Below are 24,262 nucleotides of genomic sequence, written 5' to 3'. Positions count from 1 at the left end.
TAGCACATTTACTAACTATAACGTCACTGTAACCTATGGTTTTCTCAGTGAATTTCTGAGGTTTTTTAATGTGAAGTAAGATATTACCAAACCTAACTATAGGCCACTTTAACCTTTGGTTTTCTTTGTACATTTCAGAGTTTTTTTTTAAAATGCTAAGTAAGCTATTTTTACCATATATAACTATTACGTCACTTTAGCCTTTGTTTTTTTCCAGTGAATTTCTAGTTAAAAAAAAATAAAGTAAAATCTTATTACCATACCTAACTACAACGTCAATTTAACCTTTGTGTCTTTTCAGTGAATTGATGGAGAGTTTTGATAATATTCACTCAACTCCCTCACTCAACAAAGCTTTTGACCATGTGCACTAGGGGTTGGATGCAGCCTGGCCTGTGCATCAATCTACCATGGGTTGCCAACTCTCGTTGTACAAGATCTTTGGCCGTGAACAGCATGAGGTTGTCCACAGGCCCTTTTCCAAATTCCCTACAAGTGGGCAATGCCCCATTGCTGGCCAAACCCCCTCCGTGGACATGCAACCCAAAATTTTCAATTTACTTCTGCTCTACTGTTGCATATGCAGTACTCCAAAGAACCCAACACAATACAAGCATCACGCTTGCACAGTGCCGTGGTACTCAAAGAGGCCTAGCTAGGTCCCATGTCCGGCATGAAAACATTTTTGAAAAAACATTGTCCCCAAAAGAGGGACCTGGGATCTATCTGGGACTCTCCACCACACAAGGATTAGGGAGTGGAGTATCCCTAACCTGCCTTCTTGCATGTCCTTTTATTGCAACACCCGGCCACAGGACCCCAATTCCTAAAAAAGGAGGCTACAACATTTCTCTCCATGTTGTGGTTTGCAAATCAGATCACTCTGCTCCACAGGACTGGTATCGGTCCCATGGGACTGAAGGGTAAATAAAGCCCTCCTAGGGGACCACAACTGCCCAGATATCCCTTTAATTTTAAACATAATATCTCTAAATAAGCTGAACAGATTTACACCAAATCAAAAAATTTACATTTTCTGTGTAAAGACACAGCTTTCTGTCAAATTTGGTGAAATTCTCTAAAGCAGTTTTTTTCTAAATTGCTTCCCTAAATTCCTAGGGGACATTGCTTTGGAAAACGTGTTTTGGCCCCCTCATCCCTTTTTCTCAGCCCCTACTTCACAGATCACACTGACACTTTCCAGGAAGTAGCTGAAGTGAACTTTTTTTAGGTCTCTCGAGACCTGTTGTCACCAACAAGCCTCTCAAGGGAGACAGACCGGGCATGCGCGGCGATTCGTACCGTGGATGCGCACCTACAGGCGCACGCGCGCGCACATCTCTTGCTCCACATTCACACTCACGGAAGCACACACACACACACGCGCACACACAAACACACACACACACACGCACCTGCAGTCACGCAGTCACACAGACACACATACACACACCCCCACGACTAAGCCCCACTTACCGCATCAGCGGCCCCAGCCGCCACTCCTGACTTCTGCTGCCACCGCTCCTCTGGGCCGGCCCTCCACTCTGTGGGCGCATAAGACGGAAGTCCCGCCCCACGACAGCCGTGATCGTGCACATCCCGACACCGGAAGTTCGGGAGAGTGCACGCTCACGGCTTGTTTTGTTTGAGCCGCCGGTTGGATTGCGGATAAACCTTCAACGCAGAATGTGGATAGTAGACGATATGCGTGTGCCTAATATTCATTTTAACTTCATGTGTCAAGTGCCATAGTTTACGCTTCTTTTGAGCCGTGCTGCAGATGAATGTAACCATGCAAATACTGTGCATTCTTTGTACCCTTTAAGTTGGTTTTGCTCTCGAGGGAAAAGACTGCATTTTAAAGCTTTATTGTTGGGAACAGAAATAAAGTGAAACACAGTGCAAATTGAAGTTTATGATTTATGATGCTTTTGTGTTGGTTTAGTCTTTTCCGGGTTGTTACTGGGGTTCAGCCCAACTTACACTGTGTGCACTTGTATCCGGCTGGGGTAGTAGTTGTGCTTCAGACAGGCAGTCACGAGGAGGGTGTATTATACGGTGCGGTGTGGATTAAGCGCCTGCTCCTTTTGTGGTACTTGTGAGCGAGGATGGCCACAAGTACAGTCCATCAACAATTGTACCCGAGGAGCAGCTCTGATTTTAAAGACGAGAGACACGTTAAATCCATTTATTGCAGGAATACAATACAATGAGATACATATTCGATGTTGAACAGGTAGTATGCGTGGGCTAACTGTCCAGTTTCCAGAATTTTCCGTGCCTTTCAATAGTGTGGTCAGGTGACTGAGATATATGCACATATTTCAGTGTTAGCAATAGCTAAAAAGTCTCTCTTCTGTGTCTCATAGTTTCAGATAACCCACTAGACCCCAGATCTCTCTGACCTACAGTGGTTTTGTAATTTCAGCAGAGCACAGAAAGAGAGCAGGATGATTAAAACACTCGGTTGGAATATTTGCCCCCAATAGACCACACTATCATGTGTCCCTGTGACCCCCTGAGCTCCTCTATGACCTCAGGCCCCTCGAGGCATCATCAGCACTCCATGAGTGCGTCTAAGTACCACAGACTGGCCCCTCCTGTGATAAACATCTGCCATGACCCCTTGGAGACTGCATCCCTACATGCAGCGGCAAGGGACTAAGATAAAGATGCAGAAAACACTGTGGAAAAAAGAATATGGTCAATTTAGTGACTGGCCCAAATGTGTATCGCAGTATGATGGCAACCTCCTTTAACTTCTTATTTTGGTGCTCGTCTGTGACCTTGTACAGCGTTACTGCTTCTTTACAACTAGGGTTGCACTCTACAAATATCACATATATCACACATACATACATACATGGTTCTTTTTGTCTGAGTACTTTGCTTAGTATCACATGTGACATTTAATGCCTCTTGAGTGAACAAAGTGAGCTGTTCAGTTTTCATTGCATTTACTGCAAGAAGGAGTAGAAATCTGGTCTGTATTCCATATTTGTTTAAACTCTTTATTACTGCACACCTATTTCTCGATTGGTGTAGTATGGTGACGAGCCAGGGTAAATGATGCAAAACGTGTGTCTTCAATAGTATCCGCCTTTGCTTTTTACTACAACACTGTGTTGATTTATAATATTTGTTACAGCATATCTGGAGGGCATGGGTAATGTGTTTGTTCACACATTCATTACATTAGTCCCAGATTACAGAGGGATTATTGTGGTTGTGGTGAAAATTGTAGTTGGTCACATAATTGCTTTAGCAGTAATGTTAGTCTTTTTTTGTCGAATTGTTCAACACCGGGTTGCCACATTCACTTTGGCAACCAAATGCATATTGACTCATACCCGAGTTGCCTGCTTGTTCAGTCCTGCACTAGGGGCTCTGTCTCAGGCTGGGGATGAAGAAGTATGGGACATGGCTGCAGCCACCCAAACCTTCTGAACAAACAACCATAAGAGCTGATGTAGCGGGTTGCCTGTTTCTAAGACACTCGCATTCTAGCCATTCTCTCCAACACTATCACTTGTTTCTTTACTGCTTACAGGTCATTGTATGACTGTACTTTACATTTCTTGAACCAGAGAACTCAATTTCTTATCTGTTTTATTATTTTTTGGGGTGAGATTATTTGTTTGCTCATAGCAATAGAGCAAACTAAAAAAATCTGTGTTTAATCCATTGTCTTAAATATTCAAACTCTTCTAATGTACAGATTACTGTAGTTGACAAATTTCACTCTCTCAGGCACATTTTGAATGTGTAGTCTTCTGTTCACAAGCATGTCAGAAAATCTTTCACAACTGCTGTTTGAAAAAGGTGCACCTATTCATAGAATAATGGTGCGCTCTGTGAAGAGTCTCCTACAAATAATCATGTCCTGCTGTGGTGTAATAACTGATGATACTGGACATTTGAAGGCTGTGTTTTTCCCTTCAATCATCCTCATCCGGAACTGATACATAAGCTGTCTAAATTAATAGCTTCATTGTCAAGTGTGTGTTTGTAGGGTAACACTGGAAATATGCCTTCCATAATTTTCCTGTCCAAGTTAATTTACCACTGGCTTAGAGGCAAGACTCAAGTTTAGGGCAGTTTGGCAGCCCATACTTGTCCTTCCCAGAATCCTGTTGCACTAATTGTAGTCACGAGGAAGAAGCTATCCCAATTGCAAGGAGTGGTCCCAGATTCGTAATCCACAGAAATCTATCCCAAACAGACTTGTGATTCTTTTAAGAGGCGGTGATATTACACATCGAGCGACGCATTGCAGAGTAATGTATGGTCAGGTGGGTGCAAAGCGTTATAAATGGACGTTCTTCCCACCAAATAGTCCCTTACCTGTAAGGTGGAAGATGTGTGAAAGCTTGTCCAGTGGAAAAAGAGCATTGACTTGCCCAAGCCATTCTTGATAATATGCAGCTTGCTTTATTACACTGTGCCATGGATAACCTTTCTCATCCAGGTAGGATAGATCATACACCCAAAGTCTTTCTAAGCATAATACTGGTCTCCATTCCTCAGTGGTTTACCTGTTCAGCAGCCGAGGCAGGAAAGGGACATACCCACCGGTTGCTTTCAAAGCCTGATATTATGGGGATAAACACTTCATTGTGAACTGTTGGCTTTTTCCATGTGCTAACTGAATACTAAATTTGGCCACAGTGTGTAAATGGAGGATGGTCCAAGAACATAGTTATCTGATCTCTGCAGTAGGCCCTATCACCAGGTTGCTCACTGAGTGTGTTCATTTGATGATGGGAGTGGGTGGAAGGGTGTCTGTAGGAAATTACCATAATTTGTGGGACTATCTAGACGCTGAGTTACTTACAGAGCCACTACTTCCTTTCTTTTGTACACATTGGGCTGAATAGAGCCTATGTTCTTCCTCAATGTTCCCACCATAAGTGGTGGTGAACCACTGCCAAGTGTGAGTACCTTATATACACTAGTGGTCTATACTAGAGACCGTTTTCTGGTTTATCTAGTCCTCCGGGCTCTAAGGACTGGGCTTTTTGTCCATTTTATCCACATATAAGAGGAGGTTTTGACGCTGACTTTCTCGCTTTGAAAGAGCAACGAGCCTTGAAAAAGTCATCAATACAACGAAACACGTGTCAGCTTAGCATTTCAACCATTGACCTGCGTGTCAACATATTTTGGTTGTCAGTGCTGTTCACCCATTGACTTACGTATCAACAAGTGTTGGATTTATATGTTTGAAAAATTCAAATTGGATCTGTAATATTGACAGATCGAAATCACCATATCTGTGTAGTGCTCTGGATTTTTAGTTATCTTTTGTGTTATGTCCTTCCAGAATTTTGCTCTATATGTTTTGCTTGCTTTAGAAGTATCTGAGTTCCCCCGTTTAAACATGGTCGAATTGGCATACTCCAGATTTGGTATATTTAACCTGCCTAACAATCCCTAGTGTGTGGTACAAAATATATCCAGCGCCTGGAAGTTAAACGCTACAAGTGGATCAGCACCTTTTATTCCACTCACTATAGTGGCAGTGCAAACATGGCTTCAGGACTTAGTATGGGTGAAATTTGCGAATTCGCGATTCGCGAATTCGCGCGAAATCGAATTCACAATCCGCAAAATCCGCGCGAATTTGCGGATTTTTGGTTTTTGCGTGTTTGCGGGGTTTTTTGCATGTTCGCGGGTTTTTTGCGAGTACGCGGGGCTTTTTGCGTGTTTGCGGGCCGCTTTCATGGCGAAGTTACTCATGCGGTCGTGTATGGGCACAGCACCCTCTGGTTCACCACTGCCACCCTCTGGTTCACCACTGCCACCCTCTGGTTCATCCCTGCCACCCTCTGGTTCACCCCTGCCACCCTCTGGTTCACCACTGCCACCCTCTGGTTCATCACAACACCTCTGGTTCACCACTGCCACCCTCTAGTTAACCACTGTCACCCTCTGGTTCAGCACTGCCACCCTCTGGTTCACCACTGCCACCCTCTGGTTCATCACAGCACCTCTGGTTCACCACTGCCACCCTCTGGTTAACCACTGTCACTTTCTGGTTCAGCACTGCCACCCTCTGGTTTACCACTGCCACCCTCTGGTTCACCCCTGCCACCCTCCAGTTCACCCCTGCCACCCTCTGGTTCATCACAGCACCCTCTGGTTCACCCCTGCCACCCTCTGGTTCACCACTGCCACCCTCTGGTTCACCACTGCCACCCTCTGGTTCATCACAGCACCTCTGGTTCACCACTGCCACCCTCTGGTTAACCACTGTCACCCTCTGGTTCAGCACTGTCACCCTCTGGTTCACCACTGCCACTCTCTGGTTCACCACTGCCACCCTCTGGTTCACCCATGCCACCCTCTGGTTCACCACTGCCACCCTCTGGTTCACCCCTGCCACCATCTGGTTAATCACTGCCACCCTCTGGTTCACCCCTGCCACCCTCTGGTTCAGCACTGTCACCCTCTGGTTCACCCCTGCGACCCTCTGGTTCATCACTGCCACCCTCTGGTTCACCACTGCCACCCTCTACCGAGACCTTTTTTGACGCAGCGGCAGCACAAAAGATGCGCCATGGTGCTGGGTATTAACAAGGTGACGCATCTGAGAGATGCGTCATGTTGTAAAGCCCTGCGCCATCAGGAGGCGTTCCGGCGCAGGGGAGGGCGTTCCTGCGCAGGAACGCCTCCTAAAAGTGGCTGAGAGAAATCTACAAGAATTCACTCAGTCACTTTTAGGCCAATGCTGCATCAAAACCCCGCGCCTGCTTGAAGCAGACACAAGGCTTGATGCAGCATTGGGGAGATAGGGCCCCCCAGGGCATTGCTGGAGCTGCGTCGCAAGTGCGACGCAGCTCCAGCAATGTGCTGCTTTTACGGCACAGATGCGTGACGCATCTGTGTCGTTTTTGCACCATGGGTGGCGGGGCTGCGGCGCACAATAACTGGCGCATCCCTGGGGATGCACCAGTTATGGTAAATCTGCCCCTATACATTTAGCCAACGAGGGAGCACTCACTGATTAGAAAGTACTCCAGTTGAGTAGAGGTATTGCATAAAAAGGTGGCATCTTTGTGGACAAACAAGCAGGGCGGGATTCATTCTGCCCCCTGTTAGACTCGTTTTTTGGTTCCCTTCTGCCCTCTGTTAGACTCGTTTTTCCCTTGTTTTTCCTTCCCTTCTGCCCTCTGTTAGACTCGTTTTTCCCTTGTTTTTCTGCCCTTCTGCCCCCTGTTAGACTCGTTTTTTGTGCCCTTCTGCCCTCTGTTAGACTCATTTTTCCCTTGTTTTTCTGCCCTTCTGCCCTCTGTTAGACTCGTTTTTTGTGCCCTTCTGCCCTCTGTTAGACTCGTTTTTGTGCCTTTCTGCCCCGTTAGACTCGTTTTTTGTGCCCTTCTGCCCTCTGTTAGACTCGTTTTTCCTTGTTTTTCTGCCCTTCTGTCCTCTGTTAGACTGTTTTTTTGTGCCCTTCTGCCCTCTGTTGGACTCGTTTTTCCCTTTTTTTCTGCCCTTCTGCCCTTTGTTAGACTGCTTTTTGTGCCTTTCTGCCCTCTGCATCACCACATCATCACTCAGCGCTACCCCAGCATCACTCAGCACCACCACATTATCACTCAGCACCACCACATTATCACTCAGCACCACCTCAGCACCACTCAGCGCCACCACAGCATCACTCAGCGCCACCACAGCATCACTCAGCGCCACCACATTATCACTCAGCACCACCACAGCACCACTCAGCACCACCACAGCATCACTCAGCACTACCACAGCATCACTCAGCACCACCACAGCACCGCTCAGCACCACCACAGCATCACTCAGCGCCACCACAGCATCACTCAGCGCCACCACAGCATCACTCAGCGCCACCACAGCATCACTCAGCACCACTACAGCATCACCCAGCACCACCACAGCACCACTCAGCACCACCACAGCATCACTCAGCACCACCACTGCATCACTCAGCGCCACCACAGCATCACTCAGCGCCACCACAGCATCACTCAGCACCACCACATTATCACTCAGCACCACCACAGCACCACTCAGCACCACCACAGCATCTCTCAGCACCACCACAGCATCACTCAGCACCACCACAGCACCACTCAGCACCACCCCAGCATCACTCAGCACCATCCCAGTATCACTCAGCAGCACCACTCAGCATCACCACAGCACCAACTCTCAATGTTTCAAACTTTATTACAAATGTCACAAAAAGATGTTAATATTTCACTTCTGTTCTTGGATTTTCGTCACAATAAAATACACTGAACATAATCTTCACAAAAGTTATTTACAAAAGTTTAAGCTATTGCCAGTATAAATTAAAATCACTTTCATTTAAGTACTAATTATTTTAAAACATTAAAAGCCATTGTAATTTGTAATATCAATACAGCTAAGTCACGTAAATACAAAATATGTTGCATTACAAATGCTTTAGGTGTCACATTTGCGAAAGTTATAACTATTGGCATTGTAAATGACAAAGCTATTAATTTAGCTATTTTCAAAACCAACACATAAATAAAAAAAATTGTCATTTACAAGACCAATAGCCCAAACTTTCCTAATGCGAGACCTATTGCATTGCAAATGCTTGTTATTGGAATGTTTCGTGACAATTCGTCATACGGTGCCAAAGTTATTTGCAAAATGTAAAATGCTCTTCCTATGGAAACTCTGACCTAACCTCAACTTCACAGTAGTGACCGCCTCTGTGTTGAGATCCATATAAAATAATAAAATAATGGGAATTGTGAGGGTCAGTGGATTTAGTGAATTATGAGGCAGCAGCATTTAGTGGATAGTTATAGCCATATAATTTGCAAAATATGTAGATTTCATCAAAAATGTTGCTTCTAGCTGAAAGGAATGAAAATCATACTGCTATAGAATACAAAGTCATATTTAACATTTTAATCAAGCACACATTTGATATGGTAAACTAGTCTGCACAGATTTACAAGCTATATATCTTTATTAAAATTATAGATGGTATTCCTTGTTAATTTAGGGAATAGGAATAAATGGTTGTTGTAATTGCCTTGTTGTTTAGCAATGACGCCAGACTCTTGACCCGGCTTTCCCTGTCGATTTTGACCACCTCCAGACTACCATTCCAGAAATAAAGCAAAACATAAAGAAATTGGCCAAGTTGGCTGAGCTGGATACCACCAAGTCCAGTAGGTGCAACCGAATGTGTGGATGGACACGCCAACGGAAAATTAGGCCTTAGTCTGCCATTGTCAGTGCAGGCTGTAGTAGCTCCATTGTTCTAGTCCACTGTGGGCTTTTTTTGAATGTCATGGGAAATCCAAATTTGCAGCATTATGTACATGGCCTGCCAGGGGTCAGTAGTTCATCCCAGTAGTGTTTAGAAAGGCATAAGCCAGAACCCTATGTATGTATTGTGGTGTTAAAGGGCCAGAGAATGAAAGGGACAGTGAGCATGTTAAGGAGAGAGTTTGAACAAAGTATGGGAAATTACTGAGGCAGTAAATAGGCAGCAGCAGGTAGGATTTTGTGAAATGACAAAGGGAAGGAGATGGGCAAGCTTGGCTGGATCATCTCTCTATATACTCAGCGAGCATCCAAAACCTGAGACCACCCCCGGTCACCTCCACCAAAGGGAGGTGTTCTCATTACCTGGGGCAGAATTGAGGACTTGTAGACTGCAGCTGCTGGATTGGCTAGTGGGTAGGAGGGAAGCAGACCTGTGCTGCACAGTTGTCCCTCCAGGTTTCGTAATGAAGCAGCCGATGAAGGTGCCCTATCCTATCTCTGATTAGGCATATTGACACTGTACCAACACTTGGAAACCTAATGTTCAAAGTATATCCAACCGTTTACCAAATAATTGATCTGCTTGTAGTTGTTTCCCAGTAGAAAAAGCTGTAGTGGTGCATCCAGAAAAAAAACCTGAGGGCCATATTTCTGAGCACAGTTGGCGCCGTGCTTGCAATACAAAATGTGATTTATGAAGCCATGCAAGGCCACATTGCGTGGCCCTGAGTGGCTTCATAAATCAGGAGGAAAGCAACGCAGCACAAATCGATGGGTTGCGTTACTCTGGCCTGGAAAGGCGTTCAATGGCCATTGCATGGGTGTTCCCACGCAACTGCCATGGTTTTTGGCACATTCCCAGATCTACCAGAAATGGGAGATCTGGCAATGAGCCACAAAGATACGCATCCTGAGGAGAGGCGTGAAGAGGAGCAATATCTTTATTTCTCCTTGTTTCTTCCTCTTTCTATGTGTGCTGCATTTTGCAGAATGCCTCTCAGGATTGTTTTAGTGCAGGAAGATGCCCCTTCCTGCACAAAAACAATCCTGCATGCCACAGAGGTACCCTTGCACTATGGTGCAAGTCTTTCTAAATTGGTGTTTGGCAGCCCATTGTGTGCCAGCACTGGGGAAGGGACAGGAATGCATCACATTGGAATAAATATGGCACATTCCTGCCCTTTCCCTGCAAGGCAGTGCAACAAGGTGACTTGCTGCGCAGTGCTGCGCCACAAAGTCATAAATATGCCCTTATTCTTATTAGATGTTATATCTCATTTACCTGGCCAAATACATCTATCTTCGAAATGCATTTTTTTTATAATGATCAAACGTGTTATGAAGTCTTTTCAATTTATCAGTTTCTTGGTGCAAATGTAAATGATTTCTTACACTGTATTCATGAGCCCCTTTGGAATCTATGTTGGACTCTGTTTAAAATGTTAGCATATGAGGTATTTATAATCCCATATAGCATGTAGTTCACTAGGTTAGAAAGCTAACCAAAAGTATTTATTGAAAGGGTGTGTCCAAACAGAAACTCAGTCATAAATGTGTTGTACGAAACATTCATCATTGAGACACACAAAGGTTAGCCAGAGGTAACTTGGAGTGCAAATACTTCCGAGAAGCTTATCAATGGCCTATTTAAGCCAAATCTGCATTAAGACAACCAAGCCATAGGAAAGATGCCAGGTTATGTTATTTTATGTTAACTTCTTAACTTTCGTTAAGTGAATTCTACCATTAGTAATGACCAAGGTGTACTTTCTGCACTAGAAAAAAAGGTAGCATTTCACAATTGTGGGCTTTCACCTTTACCAGACTCAAAGTAGTTAGTAATTTGTACCTGGTCTTTATATTCTAGGGGGCATATATATGAGATGTATAACGCAGTGCAGCACATCAAGTCACCTTGTGTGCTGCACTGTGTGACAGATAAAGGGCAAGAATGTGCAATATTTAGAAAATTACAGCGCATTCCTACCGTTTTTCCTACCTATGGTCTAAGGGTGCCTGTGTTGCATGCAGGATTATTTTTGTGCAGGAAGGGCACCTTCCTGCACAAAAACAACCCTGAGAGGCAAATTCCTCTATGTATGTATGGTGCAGAATGTTTTTCTTTTTAGTGCATTCCCAGGTTTACCAGTTCTGGTGTTAGGATTTGCAATGTACCCTACTATAGGCCTTTCACCTACATTTACCCTGCCAGTGTACCACATAACAGGTTTGGTGCTGACCTTTTGTAGGTGCTGCATAAATGTCAAGTGATTTTCTCCAAAAATGATCCTTATTTATTATGCATGAGGAATCTCAGAATCACAGCAGGATACCAACACACAGACTCAACATCACATCATTCGCAGACGACACCCAATTCATCCTTTCCCTATTCAACAAACCCAACATCACCAAATGCAACTTTCAAGACGGAATGGAAGCAGTCGCCAGCTACGTTCAACTCAACATGGACAAAATCGAGGTTCTCACCATGGGCCCACACCCGATGCCTGGAACGACACCTGGTGGCCCCTGCCCTCAGGGACCCCACTCCCCCACGGAACATGCACGCAACCTTGGCATCATCCTGGACTCTGAACTCAAAATGGACAGCCAGATCAACACCATCACCTCCTCCTGCTACCACACCCTCTGCCTCCTCCGTAAGATCTTCAAATGGATCCCCCAAACACAGGAAAACTGTCACACATGCCCTCATCAGTAGTAGAGTGGACTACAGTAATGCACTCTATGCCTGGATCAACAAAACCATCACCCGCAAACTCAAGAACGTCCAGAATGCGTCGCCGCCAGACTAGTCCTCAACCTACTGTGCCACAGCCACATCAGCCAAAAGCTACGGACCCTACACTGGCTCTCCTTCGAGTAGAGAATCACCTTCAAGCGTCTCACCCATGCACACAAGGTCCTCCACAACACCAACCCACCAACCTGAACCACCGCCTTGCATTCCACACTCCCCAGCGCTCTCACCGCTCAGCTCAGCTCTTGCTCGCAATGGTTCCTCAGATCAAGAAAAGCAAGACAGGAGGGTGCTCCTTCTTCCTCCTAGCAGCCTATGCATGGAACTCCCTATCTCTCCACCTCCAACAGACTGCATCGCTCCCGAAGTTCCTAAAGGACCTCAAGACCTGGCTCTTCGATGGAACTCAGTGACCTTCCAGGATCTGCGGAACCCCACCATCCCCTTTCACTCAGCGCCTTGAGACCCGTTCCGGGTGATTAGCCTGCGCTCTATAACCCCCCGATTGATTGACTGATTGATTGATTGATTGACCATCTTCTGCATAATAACTACGTATAAGATTCATTACTATTGTCATCCTCGGCCAACATGACACAGCAAAGTAGAAATCCTGAGGGTACCTTCTGGGCATATAAACACCATATCTTTGCTGAGGCAGGCACAGGAGAAAGACTTCCATGCTGACACACTGACGCAAGACGCTGAGGTTCCTGCGTGCAGACACTCCAGCCTTTGGGGTGTCCATCCCTAGACCAAGATGAGGTCCTTTATTCTCCTGCATCAGGTATTGCTGTTGGTTCTATCCTAAGGGGATTCTTGGCTATACACCTACATACATGCTAGGTACATTTAGGTATATCTAGTTATGGTTAGCATCATAGGAGCACGCATTATTTCTGTCTTGTATGTATATGCATCCATTGTTCTAGCACTATGGTAGAATTCTACCATCTATTTACTCTGTTGGTGCTTATACCAGTACACATATTTCGGTCTTATGGTAGTTACAGCACACGATTTTTACAATAGAATGACGCTGGTTCAATAAATGCTTATTGAAAACGTCCCCATCAGTTTTTTGCGGTATATCTCTCTGAGACAAAGTGAGCACAAGTTACTTCGAAAAGAACTGTACTGTTTCCACGATCCCTGAGGGGACAGGGTTGACATGTTCGATAGTTGCCAGAAACTATTTGCTCCTTGGTGAGAGGAGTTCATAGTGGCCCTGTGAGCAAGCTACTGCAGGCAAACATATCTGGCGGGGGTGCCTGGAATCAGTCTGGATACTGATCCTAAAGTTTATATTGTCTAAACGTGCAGATCCTATATAGATTTATAGCAACTACACAACACTGGTAAATCTGAGAATGCATCAAAAACCATGGGAGCTGCGTGGGAACACTCACTCAACAATCATGGACCACCTCCCTAGCACAGATTAAGGCAACGCAGCAATTTGTGTTGCTATACTCGAGATTTATGAAGCCACACATGGCAACACAAAACCAGCTTCATACATTTTGTTTTTAAATCGCATCTTGCATGTACCATGTATCTTGGTGCAAGTGCGACACAACTGGGGTCATAAATATGGCCCTCTATATAGTTTTTGCCGGTGGCTACAATAAGTCTACCACGCAGTCTTATTGTTTAGGTATGACACGTGCGAAACAGGACATTACGGTTTCTAAAATTTCTCAAAAGAGAATGCCTGCCCATTACCCTGTGAATTGTATTTTTAGGTGGCCAAATGTATGGCTCTCATGCTATTGTGCACGTGTACAAATTTTTTTTGTGTGAAGTTCAAAGGCAGCTTTATACATCTATAGAGAAATAAAATGCATTGACACATTTCAGAAGATCAACACAATGTTTTATGCCCCCAAACCGCAAAAGGTGTTTTATTATATGTCATGAGAGAGTTTCTCAGCAGCCATGGACTAGTACATCACATGTCCATGCTACAGACAGTTGAGGTTACACAGTTATTAGATACAGAGCCAATCATAAGAAGCTAATATTGCATGCTGCCTGCATGTTACAAGTTCATGGTATTCACACCCTTCCCATTGGTCCAGATTGGGACAATAAGGTTCTTTCCTGCTAATGCAATGTGCTAGTAATAGTAAATGCTGTCTGAAATATTTGTAATGCTTGTCCAATCAAGGACATATGTTTTGTCCTTTCGAAATATGGTGTCCAAATTCCAGTTGCCAATCGAGCATCATGTGCTGTATGGATGGAGTTCCTGAGCAAATCCTGTATTGCGATACCAGTTCACTTACACTAAAAGTAGATAACTTAACCCAGGGACATTTCTCTTCTGTGCAGGTGCCACAGGACATTTAGAGTTATTGAGTATCACTACGGGGTGGTTAGGCTGTTGGCATCATGGAAAATGGCTTCCACAATATATTGAGGCTTATCATTTTTTTCTCCAAAGTACTTACTGTGTATTCTGAGATGTTGTCATATCAACAACTGAAGTTGCTGTGACCTCTGGCCTTCTCTCAATTCGGGGTAGTGGAGCAGGAACCACTTGTGGCATACCCAGATCACTGTTAATTAGGACCACAGTTATAAGTAGTCTTGCTACAGGTGGAGCAATTTGTACAACTTGTATAGGTCGTTCAATACAATTTCTTCAATGTCAACCCTGCCATTTGAACTTCTCCAGCACCTGTCTCAAGACTGCATCATGAACTTGCTTATCCTTGCCAGGACATCATCGTGGAAAAATCACACCTGCGGCACCCCTTTGAACACCTGTTTCATAGCCCTTCGAAAGCAAGCTGCCACAGTTGCCAGACGAAAAGGCATTCTCAGAAACCGGTAGGCCCCCAATGGCGTGACAAAAGATGTAAGATGCATCGACTCTCTATGTAGGAGAACCTGTTTATAGGCTGAGGCTTGGTTCAATGTGCTGAAAACGTTAGCCTCCTTGAGAACCGCCAATGTTTCAGATATAATTTGGAAGAGGCTCCTGATCCACCCCGATGTGTTTGGTCAACCTTTTCAATTCTACACAGTCCTCAAATTTTTTCCTCCATCCTTTTTTTTAATGTATTTTTACACGTGTACTATTTGATGTGTTCCTCTGTTGTGGTGAGCACTGACGCATGTGTGAGTTGCTTTGATGGGAAACATTACAGACCATCTAAATGGACTTAATGCTGTGCAAGTTAAATCTGCCGTTTGTTGTTGATCATTTTCATGGGATTTGGTGCGTGACTGTGTGAAGTGAGTTGTGCTGTTTAATGTTTTGCAACTATAAGTCTTTAGTACCCTGTTGTAAATGCAAGTGTGCAGGAAGGACTATTTAACATGTTCATTTGTCCCTGGGAATGATTCAAGATGAAATACTGGAAGGTAGTAAGAACACTGTTTCTACATTTGTAAGCTGGTCGACCGACGCTTTTAAAAATAACTTGTTTGTTCGAGGTTAAATACGTGACTAAGGACCTCATTGCAAGCGGCTAAAGGCACGCTAACCCTGAAGTCATCCTCACTGCAGATGGCCAAAGGTGATGCACAGCAGGGGCAGTTAATGGAAATAACTTACCTGATTGCAGTTATATATTCCGTGGGAACACCTCAAAACTGTTTAACTTTCGTACTCAGCCGTTTAAAAAAAAACACTGAAATTCTCTTTAAACAAGCACTGTTGACAGATAGCTATGGACAACGAATTCAAACTGAAAGAAAATAAAATTTGCATTATAGTTAGTGCTGCAATCAATAACTTGCACATCAGCCATAATAACATAACTCTCACACCAAATGCAATCGATGCTCAAGGCCTCAACCTGGATGTGACAGATGCGGTTTTAAAGGATATAAACAATTGTGCTGGTCAGATTACTGATCACATTGGCAATAATATTACCAATGAGACAACAATTAATATAGTGTTATTTATTTTTGAGTATGCTTGTCTGTCCATTGATGCAGTGCTTTATATGTTGTTTCTTATTAATTTTATCTTCATCAGGTCATACGTTTTGCATTTCTTTGCGAAATATGGCTTGCATGAGTGTTTTTTCTATTTCAGTTCGTAAGCATTCCTGTACATTTTCTGTGGTCTTTTAAGTGAATCTGTAAGTTTTTATGAACATACATTAAAGTGTTATATATATATATATTCACTGAAAAAACCATAGGTTATAGACCATATATAGTTAGGAATTAGCATTTAATAAACCTTATTTTACTCACACAAAACCATTGAAATTCCATATATAGTTAGTTGCACTAACTATATATCGCGCACCCGCAATCCACTGCTGATGATGTCACATATTACATCATTCATGACATGGTCAGTGACATCACTGATGACATCACTGATGACAACATCCAGTGATTATGTGTTTCTGTAAAGTTTAAATATGTTTTACATATTGAAGAATGAGTGGATGTATAAGTGTCTGAATGAAGGTTTTAGTAGGTGCGTGATTGACTGTATGAGTGAGTGATTAAATGCGTCTTACTGAATGCACGGGTTAGTGACTAAACTGTCTGCAAGTGTGCATCAGTATGTCTGTTGTTGTGCAAGCTGCTGCATGTGTTGATCAGTAGCTATATAAGTAGCTATATGGGTTATTGATTGGTTGCACAAGTATTTGTATGGGAGACTGAGTGTGTGTATGGCTGGCTGGGAGGTGTGTGACTCTGTGCAGATCAATGTGTACTTGTATCAGTGATTCTATAAGAGAGTAACTATGTGTTAGTATATGTTTCAAAAATGTAAGGTGTTCTGTGTTTAACTGTATAGATGAGAAAATGGAAGTGTGATTGATTCTTTTCAGGACTGACTAGGTGTGTGAGTAACTCCATGGATGAGTGGCAGAGTGTGAGTGTCTGTATAGGTGTATGAGTGCATATGATAGTGTTGTAAAGATGAGTGATTGTATGTATGAATGATTGTATGAGTGAATGTGTGTGTAGACATAGGAATCAGTGAGTGCGTATGTAGTAACTAGTATTGGTGTGTCAATGGTTTCAAAAATGATACTCTCTATTTAACACTGGGTGTAACGGAGGTTATATTACAGTGTGAGGAGATGCATTGTATTATCACATGAATGATATCATCAGTGATGTGATCATTGATGTCAAGTGAGATGTCATCAGTGATGTTATTTGAGATGTCATCAGTGATGTCATCAGTGATGTCACTGACCATGTCATGAATGATGTAATATGTGACATCATCAGCAGTGGATTGCGGGTGCGCGATATATAGTTAGTGCAACTAACTATATATGGAATTTCAATGGTTTTGTGTGAGTAAAATAAGGTTTTTTAAATGCTAATTCCTAACTATATATGGTCTATAACCTATGGTTTTTTCAGTGAATTTTCAAGGTTTTGTAAATGCTAATTCCTAACTATATATGGTCTATAACCTATGGTTTTTTCAGTGAATTTCAATGGTTTTTTAATAGCAAATATCATAAGCTGTCGAATGTCAAGTACGTGGTAAGTAAAAACATTTTAGTGTTTATGCACACTGATCTGCTTTGAATGCTGCCCCCCACCCCTCATTTCTATTAGGAGTACTCTCTCTTTGCAGATAGTGAAGGGTAGTTAACGCAGCCCTTTGCCCCCTTTGTAATCCGTCGTGCCTGCTTCTCTCTCCATTTGATTGATTGTTCTCTTTGGTTCATTCTCTATTTAAAAACAAGCACAGAGTCAAAATACTCTGTTTAGTCTTTGCAGATAGCGAAAAACCGTGTAAAAAAACAAAAGGAATCGAGCAAAATCAGTAGGCCACTAATGGGATCTCTTTTTGACCCGCTAAAATAGAAACATTAGGAACAACCTGTTGAAAATAGCAATGCGTATGTACATAAGCGGCGTTCATTTGTGTTCACAGTACCCCTTGTTGATTGTTTGAATCGAGCATTGAATTGTTCGAAGTTGGTTCTCTTAAGGATCTTCTCTGCCTGCAAACGAGGAAGAATAGGAATATTCTCTCTCCCTTTGCAGATAGTGAAGGGTAGGTAACGCAAGCCTTTAACACGTCGTACCTATTTCATTCCTCATTGATTGATTGATTGTCCGAACATTGACTGTTTGGGAATTAGTTCTTTTTGGAGGTATTCCCTGTTTGCAAATAAACGTAGGAAAATCTTTGCAAGTAGTGAAAGGGTACGTAATGCGGACCTTTCTCCCCCGTTGTAATCTGTCATGCCTATCTACTCCCCACTGATTGATGCACCTGTTTCACCCGGACCATTTACTAGACATACGTCATCTGGCCCGACCAGAGAGCACCCCTAGTGAAAAGGACATATGCAATAATAACGAAGTGATCACTGTATCCTGTTAACAGAAACTTTAGCATGAAACAACCTGGAAAGAAAAGAATAGGAAATCGAAAATCAGTAGGCCACTGATGAACATGAACTTTTATTAAACAACGAACAAAGAAACGATAACATAACGTAATGATAAAACCTATTAATGTCCTAGAAACAAGAAAACGTTAGAAATATGCCAGTGGTGAGAGACCAGAAAAACAGTAAGAGAAACCAAATCACCCCTCGCTGTCCCACCGCCTGCCACGCCAAAAAAATCGATAGACTAGGGAAAATGCAAGTCAGTAGAACATCCGCCCCCACTCTGGAAACTTCCAAGGTGGGGCAGGGTTCCGGCTACGCCCAGCCGGGAGCAGCCCATATAAGGCAGGTCCTGCTGCCACGCCTCGGCCAGGAGATCCTAACGTAGGGTGTAGCCGGAGGAGAGGCCGAGACCAGCGGGACCCGGCCAGGGGATTGCCTTTACAACGCTGAACAGTTGCAGGGGGGGGGGAATGTCTCCTCGACCCTCCCCTCTCTCTCCCAGTCCGGCCGCGGTGGCCCTTGAGAGTTGCAGGTAGTCCCGCCACATGCTCTTCCGGTCCGGCCACCAACGGTCGGGGGGCCGAGGCCGACGGGATCCGGCTGCAGCCAATAAACCAAGAAACCCGTTCATGGGGCCAGAGCCAGGGGCGTCCGGCCGACATCTACCGGAAGCCCGGCCCGAAGACGGACGGGACACTTCTTCTTTCTTGTATAATTGCTGCAACAACCCTGGGGGGGGATGTCTTGCACATGCCTCCGACCCCCCCCCCCTCGTCCTCATCGCCTGGTCCGGCCATAACAAATCTCAAGCGAGACGCCGTGGGGTGCACTGGGAGGGAGAGACGGTGCGAACAGGCCTCTCCCGCCTCCCCAGGTGGAGGCTTCCCAGCTGCACCCTCAGCGCTCCAGGCGCCCGGAAAAGGGTTCTTCCACTGTGGCCATGCTGCAACGTCTCGCCCGGCAGGGTGGAGCCCGTCCGCTCATTTGACCCCGCGATCGCCAGTAGCTACCGAACTCTCAAAATGGCGGTCGACCTGGCAAGAGCGGGCCCAGCATAAAGAAATGGCCCGGTCACTGGTTGACTCCACCACCGTAGTCCTCCACGACCTTGAAGATTCTAGAGGAGCCGCGGGAGTCTCCGACCCCCGATGGGGAATGACTGCCATGATCACCCGTGGAGTGACGAAACTGTATCCGCGGGACGTCGGCGCCAGCCTCACTTTGAATTACTAGAATCCTGCAGACCTCACTTCCGGTGAAAGCACAGTGTGACCCGGTAGGAAAAATTGTTGCACCCCCTCCCCTTTTTGACTGATAGTTCAAACCACCGATCCTTTCCTTTGCCCTTTTAACGGAACTTTGGACTGCCTCCCCCTCTTTTACATTTTCTAGAGAAAACAAAACATTAACCACTACAATAACATAGCAGTTGACACCAGAACTGTTTTCAAATTGAAAACCAACAACATCTTCAACAGAATCCTTTTTGTTTCTGCTGTGACCCTGCTACAGCACAGGCATTGTCCCCAGCAGTAATTCTGCAATGCCGGTAAGAATAGCTGTGGTGCCTACTGGACTCACTCACCCCCGCGGCGCCCCACGCCGTTATTTGCTGGGCGGCAACTTGCTAGACATCACTTTCGTGCCATCTAGATTTCAGCGCGTTCTGCTGCCTTGGAACTATTCGCACAACAGACCGCTACTGACAAGAATATTTCATTATTGGTGCTGTCAATTTCAATAAATCTATTGGATAATTCAAAAGAAATTGCCACGGTCTCTTCGTTGTTTAAATGTTTTTACTGTTTTTGTTTTGTTGTATATATTTATATGTTATTAAAGTTTTATATTCCTACTACTTTGTTGGAGTGCTATATATTTTTAATGTGACACATAATTGTAAAAACTTTGATGTACAAAGAGTGATTCCTGGAATCTTCCGCTTCAGGCTCGGTCCCCTCCCCAATCACAATACAGGATAGTTTTCAGATAGTAGGAACACGTGTGGTGTGACGGATCTCATCGGGTGTGGGCCTTGATCTACTATAACTCCTTTGAAGAGGGGTGATTCTTTACAGCTGGGGCCATAAACTACATCTGCAGGGCTAGCTGATAGCCTGGACAATCGGACACAGAGGAAGAGGAGTGTCAGAGGGTGCGGTAGTGAATAGGGCGAAAGGGAGGTGTCGGGCGGGCACAGTGTGATTCTCAGGGAAGAGCAGCGCAGATGGGGGGAGGTTTATTGCCCATGCATAAGACAGAGAGCGGGGGTGACCAGTGCCTGGGGAAGATGCTTGCGAGGGTGAGGAGCCATGCTACGAATCGACAGCGTGCAGAGAGTGGGTCTGGTCAAGACATCTAAAATGGCTGCCGTGCACGACAAAAGTGTGGCATTTCAAAAAAGGCAAGATGGCGCAGACAATGTTTTTCAACACTTCCTCATTTCCTTCGAATCGAACGTTAACAGACGTTGGGGCATATTACCAAAGTTAAGCGATATTTATCGCTAACGATGCTTACCAACGAATTTTTTACCGCTAAGCATCATCAGAAATTATCGAAGATAAACCTTGCTATTATCAAGGTTTATCACAAATGCGATAATAAACGGCCGCAATGCATGAATATCGCTAAAAACTCAGCGATATTCATACATTACCGAGCTAATGCTCTTAGCCATGTTATCCACCTCCCATTGGATAACATGGCTAAGAACTGCTCAGGGCAGGTGTTACTTTTTGGAGATATTCGCGCTTAGCGCGAATATCTCCAAAAGTTGGTAATAGGAGATAGATATCTTGCATGTTGTAATGCAAGTTATTGTGGTATATGGAACTCATACCATAATCTCTCAGGAAAGCAGAAACTGATCCTTTTGGGACCGCCTAAAAAGGCCTAGGGGGTGAGGAGTACTCTACTTTGCCCCCTTTTCACGTTCCGAACTATTTATTTTACTCTCTTCTGTAATTACACAAAATAGCAGCGATAAGATGCATCGGAGACACACAGTGAGAGAAAGGAGGCCGGAGATGAAGAAGAGATGTCAAATACACATTGGAGATAATATAGTGGCAGAAGGGAAGTAAATATGAGTAAACTTACCATGTAACATAAAAATGTTGCACTCTATACTATAAGTCTCATTTTATACTACAATCACTTCGCTACAACCTCATAAATTAAAAATAAAAATGAATAATGTCTCAAACAATTTTTGATTTCTAAATATAAATTTATTCTTCAGAATTTTCTAAATTTGAAAGAACTAGTAACATGTCCTCATCAGCAATGTCCTCATGAAAAGTCTCCAATAATGATTCTTGTAACTCTATGGTCTCCAAACACTCGATAAATTCGCCATCAAGAGATTGATCAAAAAAATCATTCAAGTCATCTCCTCCTTCTGACAATATTTCATTATTGGTGCTGTCAATTTCAATCAATGTAGTGGAATCATTCAAGTCATCTCCTCGTGACAATATTTCATTATTGGTGCTCTCAATTTCAATCAATGTAGTGGAATCATTCAAGTCATCTCCTCCTTGTGACAATATTTCATTATTGGTGCTGTCCATTTCAATCAATCTAATGGAATCATACAAGTCATCTCCTCCTTGTGACAATATTTCATTATTGCTGCTCTCAATTTCAATCAACGTAGTGGAATCATTCAAGTCATCTCCTTGTGACAATATTTCATTCTTGGTGCTGTCCATTTCAATCAATCTAATGGAATCATACAAGTCATGTCCTCCTTGTGACAATATTTCATTATTGGTGCTCTCAATTTCAATCAATGTAGTGGACAATTCAAAAGAAATTGCCACGGTCTCTTCATTGTGAGCCATTTTATTTTGAAATTGCTTGCTGTAAATTGCAGAAAAAAATAATCACTTTCATTTATCGTTTTTAGTAATACATAATATAAAACTAACTTTATCAAGTATTTAGTATAACAGAAGGACTGCAAATAAATAACAGAAAACATTTTTCAAATTATCTTCAAGTGTACAACATAGTTCCCCTTACAAATTAACAACTCACCTTTTTAAAAGTAGGAAAAGTGTTAGTACTGTGTAAATCAAACACCAGAAATTCACCACCAAAAATTCCTCACAAATGTACCTCAGACAGTAGTATCACAAAATGGCTGTGGTTTCCTCTCATTTGACATATATACATAACCAATTAACTTTCATCACACACAAATACAAAACCAAAGTAACATTTTAATTGGTTCTAAATTTCAACACTTTCAAATGTGTTTTCCCCATGCAATTTTCCATAGGACATTTACATACGTCTACAGCCTGAATGGCTGAACGGAATTACACCAAACTTGGCAAAATGGTACATCAAACCTAAGAGGTCAGGAAGGATCTACTATGCCCCCTTATGGTCATTTCCCCCTTCGCTTTGACCTCCTCTTGTCTCTCAATCCTACCGAGAGACAAGATGGCGGCCGCTACGGACTGTTTGGAATGTTGACAGACGCCGGAGAACCAATCAGCTTCGCAAAGCTCCGTAACGCGAAAAGTACGCGAAGCGGAGCGCTGTTACAGATATATATCTTTTTTTGAACGTTAATTTCTCAAAATCCACTGGAGCACATATATTGAGACCTAGCAAAGGCACATCGGGCTACCAGTCCCTAATATTTTACCAAGTTTCGTGCAAATCCATTCAGCCGTTCGATTATTATTATTATTTATTTTTTTTGCCCCGCGGGGCCCTTTTAAAACCTCCACATCAAACCTAGGGGGTCAGCGAGGATCTACTATTCCCCCTTATGGTCATTTGCCCCTTCGCTTTGGCCTCCTCTTGTCTCTCGATCCTACCGAGAGACAAGATGGCGGCCGCTACGGACTGTTTGGAATGTTGACAGACGCCAGAGAACCAATCAGCTTCGCTTCACAAAGCTCCGTTGCGCGAAAAGTACGCGTCCTGGGCCGCTGCCCGGTCCGCTGTTACAGATATATATCTTTTTTTAAACGTTAATTTCTCAAAATCCACTGGAGCACATATATTGAGACCTACAAAAGGCACATCGGACTACCAGTCCCTACAATTTTGCCAAGTTTCGTGCAAATCCATTCAGCCGTTCGGGCTAAAAGTGAGGCCAACCGCCCTATGGAAAACTCAATGTTAAAAACACGTTTTGGGACCCCCCTTTTTTCTCGGCCCCCACTGGACGAACCCCCCCAAATTTTCAAGGGCTGCTCAGAAACAAAATGTGCCATTTTCCTGAAAATTTCAGCCAATTCCGTCCACAAACGCCAAAGTTATTAGACATAGAATTTTCAAAAAAACCCATAGAGAAAAAATCCTAACTATATATACCTACTGGCGACCGCCAGTAGGTAATATATATATATATATATATATATATATATATATATATATATATATATATATATATATATATATATATATATATATATATATATATATTTATTTATTTATTTAGCATCATAGAGATTACCAAGATTGGGTGACACTTGATGACATTTTGCTGGCTGCTCTCATTTATATTGGTTTTCGGAAGTTTTACCTAGACCTCTGAAGCCATAGGTGGCCTTTTTGAAAAATATGATAAATATGATGTCTTTTTCTAATGAGATCATGTATTGCCATGAATTATCACTATTTGAGGTTCTGTGGGTTTTTGGGGTTTTTGACCTTTGGATCTGTTTTCTTTCTGATTTGAAAAAGATACTTTGTCTCAGTGCACTTTGAAACTATAATTACATGGGCTATGGTAAAACATGGGACATAAGCCGATCTACGGCTTAATAACAATGTTATTGCATTGCATTTCATCATAATTATACCCTCTGACGCAGAATTGTAATCCATTTGTGGG

Source organism: Lissotriton helveticus, chromosome 5_1 (genome assembly GCF_964261635.1).
Source record: "Lissotriton helveticus chromosome 5_1, aLisHel1.1, whole genome shotgun sequence".
NCBI lineage: Eukaryota > Metazoa > Chordata > Amphibia > Caudata > Salamandridae > Lissotriton > Lissotriton helveticus.
The sequence above is the reverse complement of the archived record's forward strand: the minus strand, read 5'-3'. Positions refer to the sequence as shown.